This window comes from Pleurodeles waltl, chromosome 6 (genome assembly GCF_031143425.1).
Source record: "Pleurodeles waltl isolate 20211129_DDA chromosome 6, aPleWal1.hap1.20221129, whole genome shotgun sequence".
Lineage (NCBI taxonomy): Eukaryota > Metazoa > Chordata > Amphibia > Caudata > Salamandridae > Pleurodeles > Pleurodeles waltl.
Window position 1 is genome coordinate 87803453 of NC_090445.1, and position 14973 is coordinate 87818425.

The window sequence follows — 14973 nt, forward strand, 5'->3', positions numbered from 1 at the left end:
CCTTCTCTACCTCAGCCCTTCCCTCCTCAACAGCTAGGTGCACTAACTGCAACTTCAGGTCCCTCTCTTCCCGCCAATCTCTTAGCTCACAAGGCGTCAAGGAATGAGAGGTAGCCCTACTTCTTACACTGGACCCAGCAAGGGACTCCCTATCACTGGGGCCTTCCGTGTCAACTGGCGTCCCCAACCGGTCATTCTCACCCTCCTGATCAGTCTCTCTACCACTCACTAGGGATGAGGTCTGGGAGCCCTCCCCTTGGGAACCCTCGCTACACTCAGGATCCTCTGGGTACCCCCTAAGCACACTCCCTCCCTGGGTATATGTCACAAACCTTTCAAAGAAATTCAGAGATCTCCTGAGGTCCCCTTCTACAGGCAGCCCTCTCTCTCTACAGAACCCCCCTTATTCCTCCTGCGTGTAAAACGGCAGGTCCTCTAAATCAAAGGTAAGCCCCATCTTGAAAAGGTACAAATAACTCAAATGTGACAACCACAATACCCAAGCGTGAGAACTGAAAACAGGAAAAATGACCAAAGAGAGAAAGTTAAGAGAAGCCAAACATGTGATGGTCTAAACGCAATCCTTGTAGTGAAGTAATGAGTCACAATGGTATTGTGCAAGTGCAAGTCCTATCCCACCGCTGCCACCAATGTTAGAAATGGGATTTCTGGTTGTCTAGGGTATGCACCTCAGCCAGGCAGAACTTACCCACTCTAGTCAGGGCAAGGGAGTTACACGTCCAAGATAACCCCTGCTCACCCCTTTGGTAGCTTGGCACGAGCAGTCAGGCTTAACCTGGAGGCAATGAGTAAAGCATTTGCACAACACACACAACACATGTGACGCAATATCCCCACCATAAAGGAAACACACCAGATTATATGAAAATATACTGTATTGTACACAAGGCAATTATCAGACCAAATATCACATATCAGTACTATCCTGCTACCTTAGCAGTTGTCAGAACGTTACACATTAGTTACTCTGCAACCTAGCAGTAGTCACACATAACATACAGGTTACTCAGTATTCAGCAACATAAGCAGTAGTCAGGAAAACACGTTATTACATCACAGCACTTGTCAGAAGAATATCATAAAATGCCCATAGTAGGAACATTAGAAAACATATGGCAAGTTAGAAAAACATATTAGCAAGCATGTCCATAAAAGGAACATTTGCATACACATATGTAAAAACATCAAACGCAGGTAGGTAATATATGAATCAAACAAAAGTCTGTAGAAAGAACTTTGGATTGCAACTATATTGGTCCTTTAAACAGTACCTGGTTGGATGAAGGCACCTCCAGTGCCTAGAAGGCGAACAATGGGGCCCCCGGCGCTCCTATGCGCAAAACGGGGGCCTCCCTTATACTCTGGGGTCAGAGGAGGGCGACATGCACCTCCTCTCTTTTATAGACAGGCCCCTCCGGGGACCGTGATTACTGGGGGCCCCCAGGGCCTCAACCGGCCCTCACGAGGGGGGCCAAAGCCAGCAAAAACAACTTAGGGCAGGAGGGGGGCACCACGCACCCCCTCCGGTTTAATGACAGGCCCCTCCCAGGACCCGCGATCTCTGGGGGCCCCCCCGGGCCTCCACTGGCCCTTCCACCAAGTGGGGGGGCCCACAATAATGCCCGTTTTACCTAACAGTAGAAAAGGAGCATCCGCTCCTAATGCACAGGCCCGGGGGAAGGGGTCACTCCCTGCGCCTTCCCCTGGTCCTGCCGTGAAGCCACAAGAAGATCGGGCCCCTCCTGGGGCCCGAGCAGACACTCGCCTGCACCCGATGTGGTGCGCAAGTGTTCTTCCAGCTTCCCGGGCCGCTGCGGTGATCTTATTTAAAGGGGCGCAATGCAGCAAGGAGCCTACGAGCTCCCAAGGCTCCATAAGCGCGCTGCAATCAGCGCTATGGCAGCCGCAACCACGGAGAAGCACCCCTCGTGAAGAAATGGATGCAGGGGTCAGGGGCCACAGCACCCTGCCCCTGGGGAGCAGAATCTTAAGACAAGGTCCTCAGGTGGAGGGCCCAGCTACAGGCCAGCACAAGGGAAAGGCAGCAAGTGGCAAGTCCTTCACAGTGACCAGGCAGGTCACAGGTCAGCACAGCAGCAGCAGTCCATGGCGGTTCCTGGTGAGTCCTTTCAGCCTTTGGTGTCCAGTTCCAAGATGATTCCAAGAGCCTCCAAATTGTGGGGAAAATTCCCCTGTACTTATAGTCAGTTCTTACAGTGTTTTACAATGGTAGGGAGAGGAGGTTCCAGCCAGTTACAACTGGTTCTGGGAGTGCCCCCTCTCTCCTTTCAGCACAGGCTCCAAACATCAGTGGGGGGTTAACGACCCTATTGTGTGAGGCCAGGGCACAGTCTTTACAAATGCAGGTGTGCCCCGCCTTTACCTTCTCTCAGCCCAGGAAGAGTAATCAGTAGGCAGATGCACCTCTGTGACACCTCCACCCTCCCTGTGTACAGGCTGGCTGAAAAGTATGCACAAAGCCCCAACTGTCACTCTGCCCAGACATGGATTGGAGTCAAGCTGCAAAACATCAGAGTCATAAGCACAGATAAATGTGCACTTTCTAGAAGTGGCATTTCTGTGATTGTAATAAAAAATACACCCACACCAGTAAGCACCATTTATTATCACCATCACAACCATACCAAACATGCCTACGCTACCCCTCATAAATCAGATAATACCCCTTACACATAAGGCAGGGCATTTCTAATGCAATCCTATGAGAAGGCAGCACTCACAGCAGTGAGACACCAAGTTAGGCTGTTTGTCACTACTAGGACAGGCCATGCAATATGGCACATGTCCTGCCTTTCTACATACATGGCACCCTGCCCATAGGGCTAGCTAGGCCGTATCTTAGGGGTGACTTACATGTAGTAAAAGTGGAGTTCTGGGCCTGGCAAGTAAGTTTAGATGCCAGGTCCCTGTGGCAGAAAACTGCGCACACAGGCCCTGCGTTAGCAGGCCTGAGACAGGTTTTGAAAGTCTACTTCAGTGGGTGGCGCAAGCAGCGCTGCAGGCCCACTAGTAGTATTTAATTTATAGGCCCTGGGTATAGAGATACCACTGTACAAGGGACTCAGTAGTGATAAAGTGCTCAGAGTCCTAGAGCCAACAGCAAGAGGTCAGAAAAACCAGGAGGAAGGAGGCAAAAAGACTGGGGATGAACCTGCGTAAGGCAAAAAGTCCAACAGGCATCACATACCATCACCAGTCGCTGTAATACTGTGTCCAAAGAAATTACTGACTGGTGTACAGTACCATGCTAGGTGTAGGAAAGTTGCATTCTGTTCCTTCCAGCGATAGCATCCACTCGTCCAAGCGGGATCTATTCTCTGGAACAATACAGGGGTAATATACATTCAGCGCATATAATCGAAATGTACCAATTTAAAATGTGCATTAACTTACCCCATCTGGGCCAGAGTGCAAACCCTGTTGCACTGTATGTCCCCAAATGGTGCCACCAGTTCCTCCTCCCACGCTAACCTGGCTGGGAAAGGGGTCCTAGGTTTCTCAGTGAGCATGACCTTGTACAGCTTCAAGACTAAATGTTGGGAGCCCCCCCCCCAACTCTATTAGCACTCTGGACAGCAAAGAGGAAGGTAGGGCATCCACGTAAAGGGACCACAATTCACAGACTATATCTTCCATACCAGTGTACAGGAGGAATTGACTATGTCCTATATCAAAGGCCTCCTGGGCTGCTTCAAAAGAGATGAACACCTCATTAGGGTAGAAGTCGCCAAGGGTCTCACAGACCCCCACCCACCATGCACTGACATCCACTGAACCGAAAGCCAGAAGGTCCCAAAGGATAAACTCTCAGGTGAAAGGCGCCCTTCCCCAGTACCACCTTCACTGGTCATTCCCATAAGGATGCTGTATGTTTAATGAGATAGGGCACCTTGACTTTATCCCTCCCGCCCCTGTGTAACAATTGGGGCAACATAGTGTCACATGTCTGGTCCGGCAGCAGGGTCTTTTCCCAATTATCCCTCTCTGACAGCCAGTGGGACGCATGTTGCAGTTGGGAGGCTAAGTAATACATTTCCATATTTGGGACTGCCAGTCCACCCTACTCTGACAGTAGGTATAAAAAATAATGGCCTACCCTGCTCTGAACCCCCCACCCATATAATCGTTGTGAGTAGGGAGTTCAAGCATCTAAAGACCAATCTCTGTAGTGTGTTAAATGAGTGCTGTAAGGTGTACAGGCATTGTGGAAAAAAACATCTTCGTCACTGCGACTCATTCCATTAGAGGCAGTGGCAGTGTGTGTGTTCCAGACCACTCAAACTCTCTGTTATTCTGTCTCTGTTGTGTTGTTTCTGTCTTCATTCTATGGGTGCCACTATGATTCCCAAGTATCAAAACTGTTCAGTTTCCCACTGCAATGGCAAAGTCGGCAAAACAGTAGGTTCCGCTTGTGTCAGCAGTCCTAAAGGGAACACCAAAGATTTGCGCTGATTGATTGGTAAACCAGTAAGTTCCCCAAAGGTTTTGAGGTACTGTAAAATTAAAGGTAGGGACCCTCTCGGGGTAGTAAGATAGAAGAGTGTTTCGTCTGCATAGAGAGACACTAGGTGGGTCACCTCTCTCACTCCGAATACCCCTAGCTGACATTTCCTGTCAAATCTGTTTTGTAAGTGGGTCCAGCATTATTGCAAAAAGGTTGGGTGACAGTGGGCATCCCTGCCATGTGCCCCGACTCACCACCAAGGGATCCGAGCATAGCTGTCCAACTCCAACCCTAGCCGTGAGAGCAGTATCAAGCAGTTGTACTCAGGATTTTAAACTGTTGGCAGAATCCCATTGCCGCCAGTACAGATATTAGGTATTGCCAATCCACCATTGGCAATACCTAATGTCTGTACTAGCCGAGGCAATGTCAACAGACACTACTGTCAGGTCCTCTCTCCTGTCCTGAACTTAGTGCATGACATGCATCAGCCGTCTGAGATTCATAGTTGTATTCCTCCCCGGTAGGTACATCCTTTCGGCCATCTTGCTTGACCATATGCCCGATCCCCCCTCCATGCCGATAACTACATTTTGAGTAAAATGTTGGTGACTCGGTTACTTCCTCATATGTGTTCTTTGGTCCATCTGGATCAAGCAGGCTTCATTCCTACACGTAGCATTATGCCTAATATGAGGCAACTATTCTTGGCCTTAGACCATTAGGAACACCTCCCTTCGGAGGCGGTGGTTCTCTCAGTCAACATTAGGAAAGCGTTCAACTCGCTCCGCTGGGTCTTCCTTTATGCTACTAGGCTTAGCATCCGGCTTTGGTGTGCCCTTTATCAGAAGGATGAAGCTTCTTTAAACTGGCCCCTTAGCCAGGATCTGTATAGGTCCCTTGATATTGGAGGCATCTGCCGTGGAGCGGGGTGCTCTGCAGGTTTCCCCCTTGTCATCTTTATTGTTTGAGTTGGCCACGGAGCCCTTTGCCTGCGCGGTTCGATGGGGACTACACTATCAGGGCCTCTAACTGTATTCATCTCTCTATACGCAGAGGACAAACTGTTGTATTTTAGGGGAGTCACATCGACTACCAGGAGACAGTAGTGGCATTGCCAGACTTCAGGATTCACTCGGGGCTTGAGGTCGATTGTGCCAAGGCATGATTTTATCCCTTGAGGGGGATGCCCCTTAATGTGACCCCATCCCTACGGTCCCGACGTTGAGGTAGGAGTGCGATACAGTTCGGTATTTGGGAGTAGCTGTTTACTGCTCCCCGAATTTGTTGTATGAGGGGGAACTTTGGGCATGTATTGGCTGGGCAGCTTCACTCCGTTGCCTTCTGGACTACATTGCCTCTCTCGGTCAGTGGCCGCGTGGCAGTTTCCAAAATGATTATTTTACTGCAACTTCTTTTTTTGTTTGCAGCGCTCCCACTGGAGTTGCCCCAGTGATTCTTTCAGAAGCTGGTTAGTTTGCTTCTTTTGCTTTACTGGGGCACATCACTGCGTAGGTCTCTGAAAGCTGCAGCTGCCCATGGCCGAGATGGCCCTCGCTGCGGCTGACTTGGAATTGTATTACCTAGTGGCACAACTTTAATGGATGGCACGTTGACAGGTCTTTCTTTGGGGCTGTGTGGGAACTGCTGAGGGTGGCTCTCTTTCCAAGGATTGCCTGTTGTGTTTTTTTTCCTGAAGCCAACACCTGCTTCCAAAGTGCGGACTTTGAATATCCTGATTAGGGCAGCAAGTTATGTTTAGACTTATGCCCTACAGTGGACTCATACGCCGACCCTTACTCCAGTGAACTCCATCTTTTGTTAATTCAACAGTGGGGTTGCCCGGGTGGTGGTCGGGTATCCGTGAGTAGTCAGCAGTGGGGATTGGTGTCCTGGGTTATCTTTTTAAGGGGGAGAATTGTTTCCTTTCTCAGACCTTTGGAACTCTTATGATATCTCAGAGGGACATTTCATACTCCATGTAGCCCTGACCCACAAGCTATGGGAATGGTGGGGCACCGCTGTTGTGGAACCTCTGGAATATGACTGCCTGCGTTATCTCTTTCTGATTACGGGTTGAACAAAATCGGTCATGTTATATTATAGGGCATTGTTGGAGGGGGCATGACTGGTCCTAGCGGCCCTCTGGCCAAGTTGGGAGGCGGATCTAGGGTCACCTTTCACTGATCCCTCTTCGAGGAGGATCCTGGAATCCAGTTCTAGGGTATCTAGGAACTCTCGCTTCAAACTCATCCATTTCTTTTATCTGCATCTGGCCTATTTGACTCCCCCCATATACATGCCATGTTCCCTGCAGCTCCTTCGGACTGTCCCCAGTGCGCCGTTGAGGATGCAGACTTTTTCCACATGGACTGGTGTTGCCTGCTCTTATAACCCTATTGGACAGTGGTCCTCTAGGTGGTTCACAGGGCCACAGCTAGAGAGTTTCCTCTCAGTCCTTCTTTATGTTTGCTATGCCTTCATGACCGTTTTGCAGCTAGAAAGACCATGGATAGGTTCTTAGACTTCTCCTTGATTCTTGCATGATGGCAACTGACCATGTCCTGGAAGTTTGCCTGGGATCTTGATGTTTACCGCTGGTGGTTAGAGTTGACAAAGTGGTCACACTGTGAAAGGGAGGCGATTTGCAGGGAGGAGGCTCGAGGCATTTGGAAAGTACAGATATTGCCTACATGGGATGCTATCTTGTTAGCTTGCCTGTGAGATGATTGTGGGGGCCAGGTGATCATTGATGACTCCACCTCTGGTCGCTCCATTGCCAGCCTCAGATGCTGTAGCAATGATCCCAGCCCCGGCTGTCTCTCCTTAGTGGCCATCTCCTCTCTTTGCTTCATTGCATTGCATTACTGTTATGATGGGGGGATCCCAGGGGCTATGCATGTCAAGTGTCTCGGGGGCCAGTAGTCAAGTGGGTGGGTTGTTTGTCTATTTTTTCTCTCCTGTGTTTTTCATTCATGTGGGCTCCCTTGTCCTTTTTTATGATGATGCTCTACCTCTGCTGGACTTTGTAAGGCTAAAATCACTACTAACGGTACCTTTATTATATTATATGACTAGTGCTGTCCTGAGTTACGCCTGCCAGCATCTACATTTTTTATAGTCATTGGTTTGTTGACATGTGTGGCATTAAAACTCACATGTCTCCAAAGGAGATGTTTCTTAATGAAACTTCACTGCCAATGCTCTGATGTCAAACAGGTCTGGCAATGGCCCCAAAGAGTCTTATCAAAATATGCCCACCATGCTTGCCTTCATAACTGGTAGTACGTCAATGACATTTACGGTAGTTTGGCAACAAGAAGTAGAGAACAGCAAGCTAACAAAGAAGTCATGGTTGTGTGCAGTAGACGCTCAGGCATTAAGACATGTCTCCAACATTCAGCAGGTCACCAAGACCACCAGCTGGCCATAATATCTTCTAATATCCACCGTTTCAAACCCTTGAGACTCAATCAGCTGCTTGAGCTCACTGGCGATAAGAATCACTTTGATTTCTGAATGGGACTCGTAGAGAGGCAGGGCACTTGCACTCCAACCTTGAGCTGATTACCAAAACTCTCAATCTACTAAGACACAGGGAGAGAGCCACAGAGAGATGGGTGCACATTGAAACCACAGACTCTGCTCGCGTCGCTTCATGCTTACTGTCACCTCATGCTCACTGTTGCAAGTAAGTAGGCTCTTGAAACCAAATAACTGAAAAGTAATTAGGTGGAAAAATAAATTATTACGAATACAGTTTGTTCAAAATAACAGAAATGTGTTATATAATTTACTCAAAGATACAAAAAATATTTTAAAAAGAAAAATAATGTGGACCGTGGATCAAATTTGGTTTACGGAATCATTTTAATATTAAAAAGAGAAAAAAGAGGTGAACAAAATATAGAGGGAGGAGGTGCATTTAAAGGCAAAAGCAGAAAAATAAGGTTTTGGAAGGTTGCCCACACAAAAAGGGGGAAATGGAAAACCATGGGAGAGAAGGAAAATAAACTAATATTAAAAAAGGGTAAAGCAGACAGGGTTGTTGGGGTTTCCCCTCCCCAACAAAAAAAAGATTGAAAAGAGGGAGGTTGGAAGTAGGAGGGAAAAGCAGAGGAAGGAGGGTTTATGTGTACCCCAGAATTTCAGTGTTTTCTTGTTGGAAGAGAAATGGTAACAGAAAAAGTAAAATATGTAATACTTGCTGAAAACAAACAGAGAGGGCCCATTGAAGACAAATGGCATTTCCGCTGCAAAACATAAGTACAAAGTAATGAAACAAAAGTAAAATGGGTTTCCATCGCAAGTCCCGGCAGCTTCAAATTTTCAATTAAATGGTTTCGGTCGAAACTGTTTTTCAGAATTGGTATTCCATGAAAATGTTTTTCTGTAACATCACATACAACTCTAAAGTATGTGTGAAGTGATTGTCTTAGTTTTTTCTGTTTTAAACTCGTTTTTCAAACGGCAAGAACACTTCTTTGTTGATGTTGGCCTATTTACTTAAACTGCCTTGACATACAAAATATTGGCGTTGTTAGTAAAATAATGGCCATGTGACAACCTTATCGATGGTTGTATGTGAGAGGTGCCTAAACTATTACATATTAAATATTGAGCAAAGAGGGGGCGGGACTGATATAAATTAAAAAAGAACATAGGTGCCTTTATATGAAATTCAAATCAAGCACCAGCTCCTGGGATGTTCAGAGTATCAATATATGAATAAATGAGCTTTAGGTTGCTCTGAGAAAGGTGGCAACCGTACTTAAGACAGTCTTGAGTGTTCAAAACTAATGTGGCTGCTCTGCTTACACTGTAGGTGGCTTTCCAGTCCCAAGAGTAGGAAGATAACAGAATAAAATGCAGTTGGTGGGCAGAAAGAGAAAATAATCTTTCACGAATCTGCCTGATAGACAGACTTTAAAAAGAGTTCCTGGCATTTCTTGGCCAACTTTTGCTTCTGCCTTAGTATCTAACTCTAGTGCACAGTGCCTAGTGAATGTATGCACTGAGTTCTATGTAGTTTCCTAAATTAATCCGATGTCTTTCATATGCCAGCTCCTCTGCGCTCCTACAGAACACATGTAGCCACTCCCACTCATCACCACTATAGTCATGATGGTTGCTACTTGTACAAAGGAGGGAGGACCGTCCAGCACACTCCATAGGCTGATTTTTTGGTTATTATAAATTACGGATTAGAAAGAAGACTTGCCTCTGGAAGCCCTGTACCAGCTCTGCTCCACCTAACACTCAAAACTAATAAAGACCCAGTGTCCACAAACCCTGACCAAGCAACATTCTCGGACACCGCACCACACACCAGGATGTGCAGGTGAAGAAGATACAGGACTTAAAGAATATTAGGAAGCCAGGAATATATTTTCAAGATCTACTGAAATCAGTATCCTACCCGAGTGCACACAATATGAATATTAACTATGATAAAAATACACTTGTGCCAATGATACTTATTAGGATGCAAAATAATAAAATATACTGTAACATATTGATTTTGCAAGACTTTATTACATCAGTATCCCCAAACCCCACCTTTCTCTTGGCTAACTAAGCTAAACTTAGCACCGAGAGAGGCCTACTACGCGTTTCAGAGGATATCTTTTTTGAGCAATAGAGCCACTGTTCAGTAAAGAAGCAGCTGCTATCCTGGTCTGTGAGTCGACAGATAAGCTGAGTGACGGCTGGATGTGCCATCCCCTTAGCCTTCGGAAAGGAATGATGATTATAGCGCTGTACGATCCTCATTCTCAAATCCCTAGTTCGAATTTTCTCTCTATCTCATAACTGCTTGTTCTAGTTTACATATTCTATCTGAACATTGTTAAACATTTCCAAAATAAACAATTAGTAGTAAAGACCTTGCAGCCTTTCACTTACTCACCTTCTGTGAAACCCTGCTTACTGTGATGGGTGATACCCCGAAACTGGTCCCAGGATGCTTGTTTCCAGTCCAGGGAGGACCTAGCTTGGCAGTTCGGGCTGGACTGTTCCCATGAAACAGGGTCAAAACTGGTTTGCAAATGGCTGGGTCCAAATTGGGGTGGGTGTGGTGGCAAACCCAGATCCTTGTGACTGGAGGTGAATGTTTGCATTGTTCAGCATTCCGTCCATCATTTGTTCTTTTTGCATTCTGCAATGCAGGCACCTGCGTTGGTGCTAGGCAGCCAAAACAGCGCAGTGGGAAAGGACAGTAGATTAACAAGTTACTTACCTTCAGTAACGCTTTTCCTGGTGGATACAGTAGCTACCTGTGGATTCCTCACCTTATGAATTCTCGCAATGCGCGAGCATTCAACGGAAATTTTCTTCCTAGCTCCCCACATCGACGAGGATGTCACAATTGCACGGCTCCGCACGCGACTCCATCTGATGTCATTGTGGCAATAAGAAGTCCTCGCTGGCATGCTGACGTCAGTTTCACCATTTTTTATGTGCCTTTGAGGCGAACAGGTGAATACCGACCTCACAAGAGCAAAATATACCAATCCAAATACAAATATAAGCCACAATATCTGTTTATATAAAACACCAAAAACATATACTTTTATAATAAAAAGAAGTCTTGGTATGACCAGGCAGGCAACAGTAAAAGCATTTTACTTACTTGGAGGTGGGTGCCTGACCGGTCAAACCAAGAAATCCTGCAAAACAGAAAGTGCAAAATGGCCGTCCTTCCTAACTTCCAAGCCCAAGCAATAATGCTTTGCGAAAGAGTGGAGGGAAGCCCAAGTTGCGGCCTTACAAATTTCAACAACTGGTACACCTCTAGCCAAGGAAGAAGTGGCAGACTTAGCCTTGGTGGAATGGGCCCTAATACCTTCAGGATGATCCTTCTTTGCTAACGAATACCAAACCTTTATGCAAAGAATGACCCACCTGGAAAGGGTTCTATTGTGGATGGTTCTGCCCTTCATCTTGCCCACATATCCAATGAAAAGTTGATCCACTCTGAAGTCTCTTGTCCTCTCAATGTAGAAACTCAGGGCCATATTTATACTTTTTGACGCAAAACTGCGCCTTAGCAGTTTTGCGCCAAAAATATTACCGCCGGCTAATGCCATTTTGGTGCGCCGTGCGGGCGTCAAATTTATACTTTGAAGGCACGGCGGCGCAAACCACAGGTGGGAGTCATTATTTTTGACGCACACCCCGCAGCGTCAAGTCGTAAAGCAACGACGTTAACGTGGCGGAAATGACTGTGGGTCGATTTACGACCCCGCAAACCGGATATGCGCAGTTTTTTGACGCAATAGCGTAAAAAAAAAAACGCGAACACTGCCATTTCACCAGAGGAGAGCCAAAATGGATCCAAGATGCCACTACAGACCCCAGGAAGATGACAACAGACCAGGAACCACCCAGGAGGAACCACACAAGAACCAGGACACTTATAAGAAGAAAAAAAAGTGTCGCTTCAGTGCAGAGGAGCAGGAAATTCTGGTGAAAGAGGTGACGGAACACCAGCACCAACTGTTTGTCACCTCAAAGTTGCCAATCAGTAGGAGAGAGGCAATATGGCAACAAATTGTCGACAAGATTAACAGTGTGGCTGAATTACGCAGAACAGTCATCGAGTACAAGAAACGCTGGCATGACTGCAAGCGCAGGACCAAGGAAAAGATGGCCAGGAACAGGAAGCCAGCACTGCAGACTGGAGGTGGGAGTCCAGCACACCATGAGGCCCTGGACCACATGGAGGAGATGGCCGCAGCCGTCTTCCCTGAGGAGATCGTCACAGGGATTCAAGGACAGGACAGCACAGACTACCAGGAGACAACGTACATGCAGGGTAAGTCGCATGGGGAATTATAATGCAATAATGTTAACTGTGAGCAGGGGGGGAAACCGACCACAAAATGCATGGAAGTCATCTTATACATGGAGTGGCATGGGTAAAGGGGCACGGCATGGGGGCATGGCCCGTTCTGAGAAGACCTGGGGCACACCATTACACAACACCAACAACAGTCCCATGGGGGCATGCTGTCATGCCAACAATGGAGCAAAGGGAAAGCCACGCCAGGAGGGAAGGCCACAATGTCAAACTGGCATCCCGACACACCTCAGCCACCATACCCCCTACATTAACTAGGGCCCTATTAACAACCTCTAGCCATACCGACAACTGGAATGTAACAGTGACAACAGTTGTCACTACCACCTCCGCTCTGTGTGCAGCTCAAGTAGCCAATGGCAGTCACCTCCCCATGGATTCTACACACTTAAATTAGGGGGTGAGCATGACAACTTCAACAATCCCCAGAAACAAGACAAAGGCCCCAGTACAGTCAATTGTCAATGCCCATAGATGCCGCAAACATCAGCCAATGTAAACAACAATAGGAGCTACACAGCACTAAGGACACACCCATGCTGCATATGTCATGGTCCGTCCTGCGCCTGGGTAACAATGCAACATCCCAAATGTCATACTGCTCACACAACAGCATTGATGGGGGGACACATGTAACTGGTCACTGAAATACACCTGCACAGTCAGAGGAGGAAAGAGGACACTGATACGATTATCAGGGCAATCCAATGTACCACACATTCCCAACATCAGCTGTACACATTACCAATGCCAAAATCCATATTGTATCATAACATTGCTATGGATAGGATATGCCACATGTCAAATACATTTAAGTGGATGTGAAAAATCAGAGATTGGGGCAGGTCCAGATTGTTAAGTGTGCTGCCAGGGCCATCAGAACACCCACAGCTAGTGAAAGGTCTCACCATGAGAATGAGGCTTGAGTATGACAAGAAGGTGGCAATTCTCTATTTGGCCAAAACCAACACCTAGAAGAGATGATGCCGACAAGTCTAATAACTCAATAACATACATGTGACATGCAGGTGGGGCATAGGCCTGGAAGAATGCCCATCTGGAGGACTGGAGCAATTAACACGAAACAAGATCACAAAGTGAATTAATCAAAAGGCAGGCATGTCATCAAAATTGCCACAACACAGACACACTAATTGTACCCTGTTTCATTGCAGATGAAGATGGATCTCCTGCGGATATGCCTGTCCCAGATTACCCTGATGACATGGATGACGAGCCGATAAACATTCCCCAGGAGACTATCCAAAAGGTACTTGAAACCCTCCAGACCCCACCTTCAGTCACAAGGATGAGCACAGAACAAGCAGCCATCGCAGAGGATCCACCCACCACCCCAATTGTAAGACCTGCCAGCTCCAATACAGCTGAGGACTCAGATGACACTGGCACCAGCTTTGAGAGAACTGTAGTTGGAGTACAGCGAGAGCTGGCCAAGGAGGTGCGGGTGGGGATGCAAAATATGGCAGCCAGCCTAGAGGGGGTGCGTTCGTGCATGATGTCATCTGCAGATCAGGCAGCAGCTATGCAAGCCCTCGCAGCACCGCGTCTCTGTTGAATTATGCATACTCTGCGATTCTATAAGAAAATGATCTGGTAGTGTGTTATACAATCACACACTAAATATTCATCATTTTTGTAGTCAATTGCGTGTGGGATACGAAAAACATTAACTACTAGGATTTGGACTCGGAACAAAAGGAGTTCGGTCTACAAAATGCTTACGAGACTATTTCGATGAATAATCTAGATGCCTTAAAAAGATGGTTAATCCTACCAGTCGGGAGCCCTGAAGAAGTCATTCGGGATTTGAACAAGAATTTCCCATGACGAAACACGTGTTGGCTTGAGTTATACTTTCTTGAAGATGTTTTGGAATACTTGAAGGAAAAATTATTCGATCTGTGAATTGAACTGGATGTTTCAACACACGTAATAAAAAATAATGGACATTTTGATTTTCTCTAGACTACTCATGTAGTTCTTTGATGTACAATCAATGTCGTTGTTAGGTGTGCCGCACATTGTATTCATGTATGTTTGGTTTTGTTTAAACCTGTAAGGGATGGGTGTGCTCCCTTGTGCGGGCACCCTTTTCTTTTTTTTCATTGTATTTCTCTTTTGATATTTGAATTATTTTTGCCATTTTTGATCCTGAGCGCCTGCATAACCCTAACTTTTCACCCCATTAGTTTATTCCTAAGCCCTAACATCTATCTTGCAGGAACTGCAGAAAACTCAGAAGGAAATCAGCACAGCTGTAATACAGTTGACCCAACACCTACAACAGCAATCCTGTCAACGCGTGCACGAATCCAACATTGAACCCCTCATGGCCGACCTGGCTGCCTACCATCGTGATGTGGCTGCTATTCTCAAGAACCAGCAGATACTCCTTGCTGCAGTACTGCCCTTAAGACCTTCACAGGGAGCAGCGACCGGGATGTCTGACTCCACGTCTTCTAACACTGAGGTGTGTGTTGCCCCTTCACAACCAACAACAACACGGACAGAGGAGGCAACACACACATCAGAAGAAGAAGACATGGAACAGATCACATTCACAAGGAAAATGACACGGAAACACTAGTCCCTGCCACATGGCCAA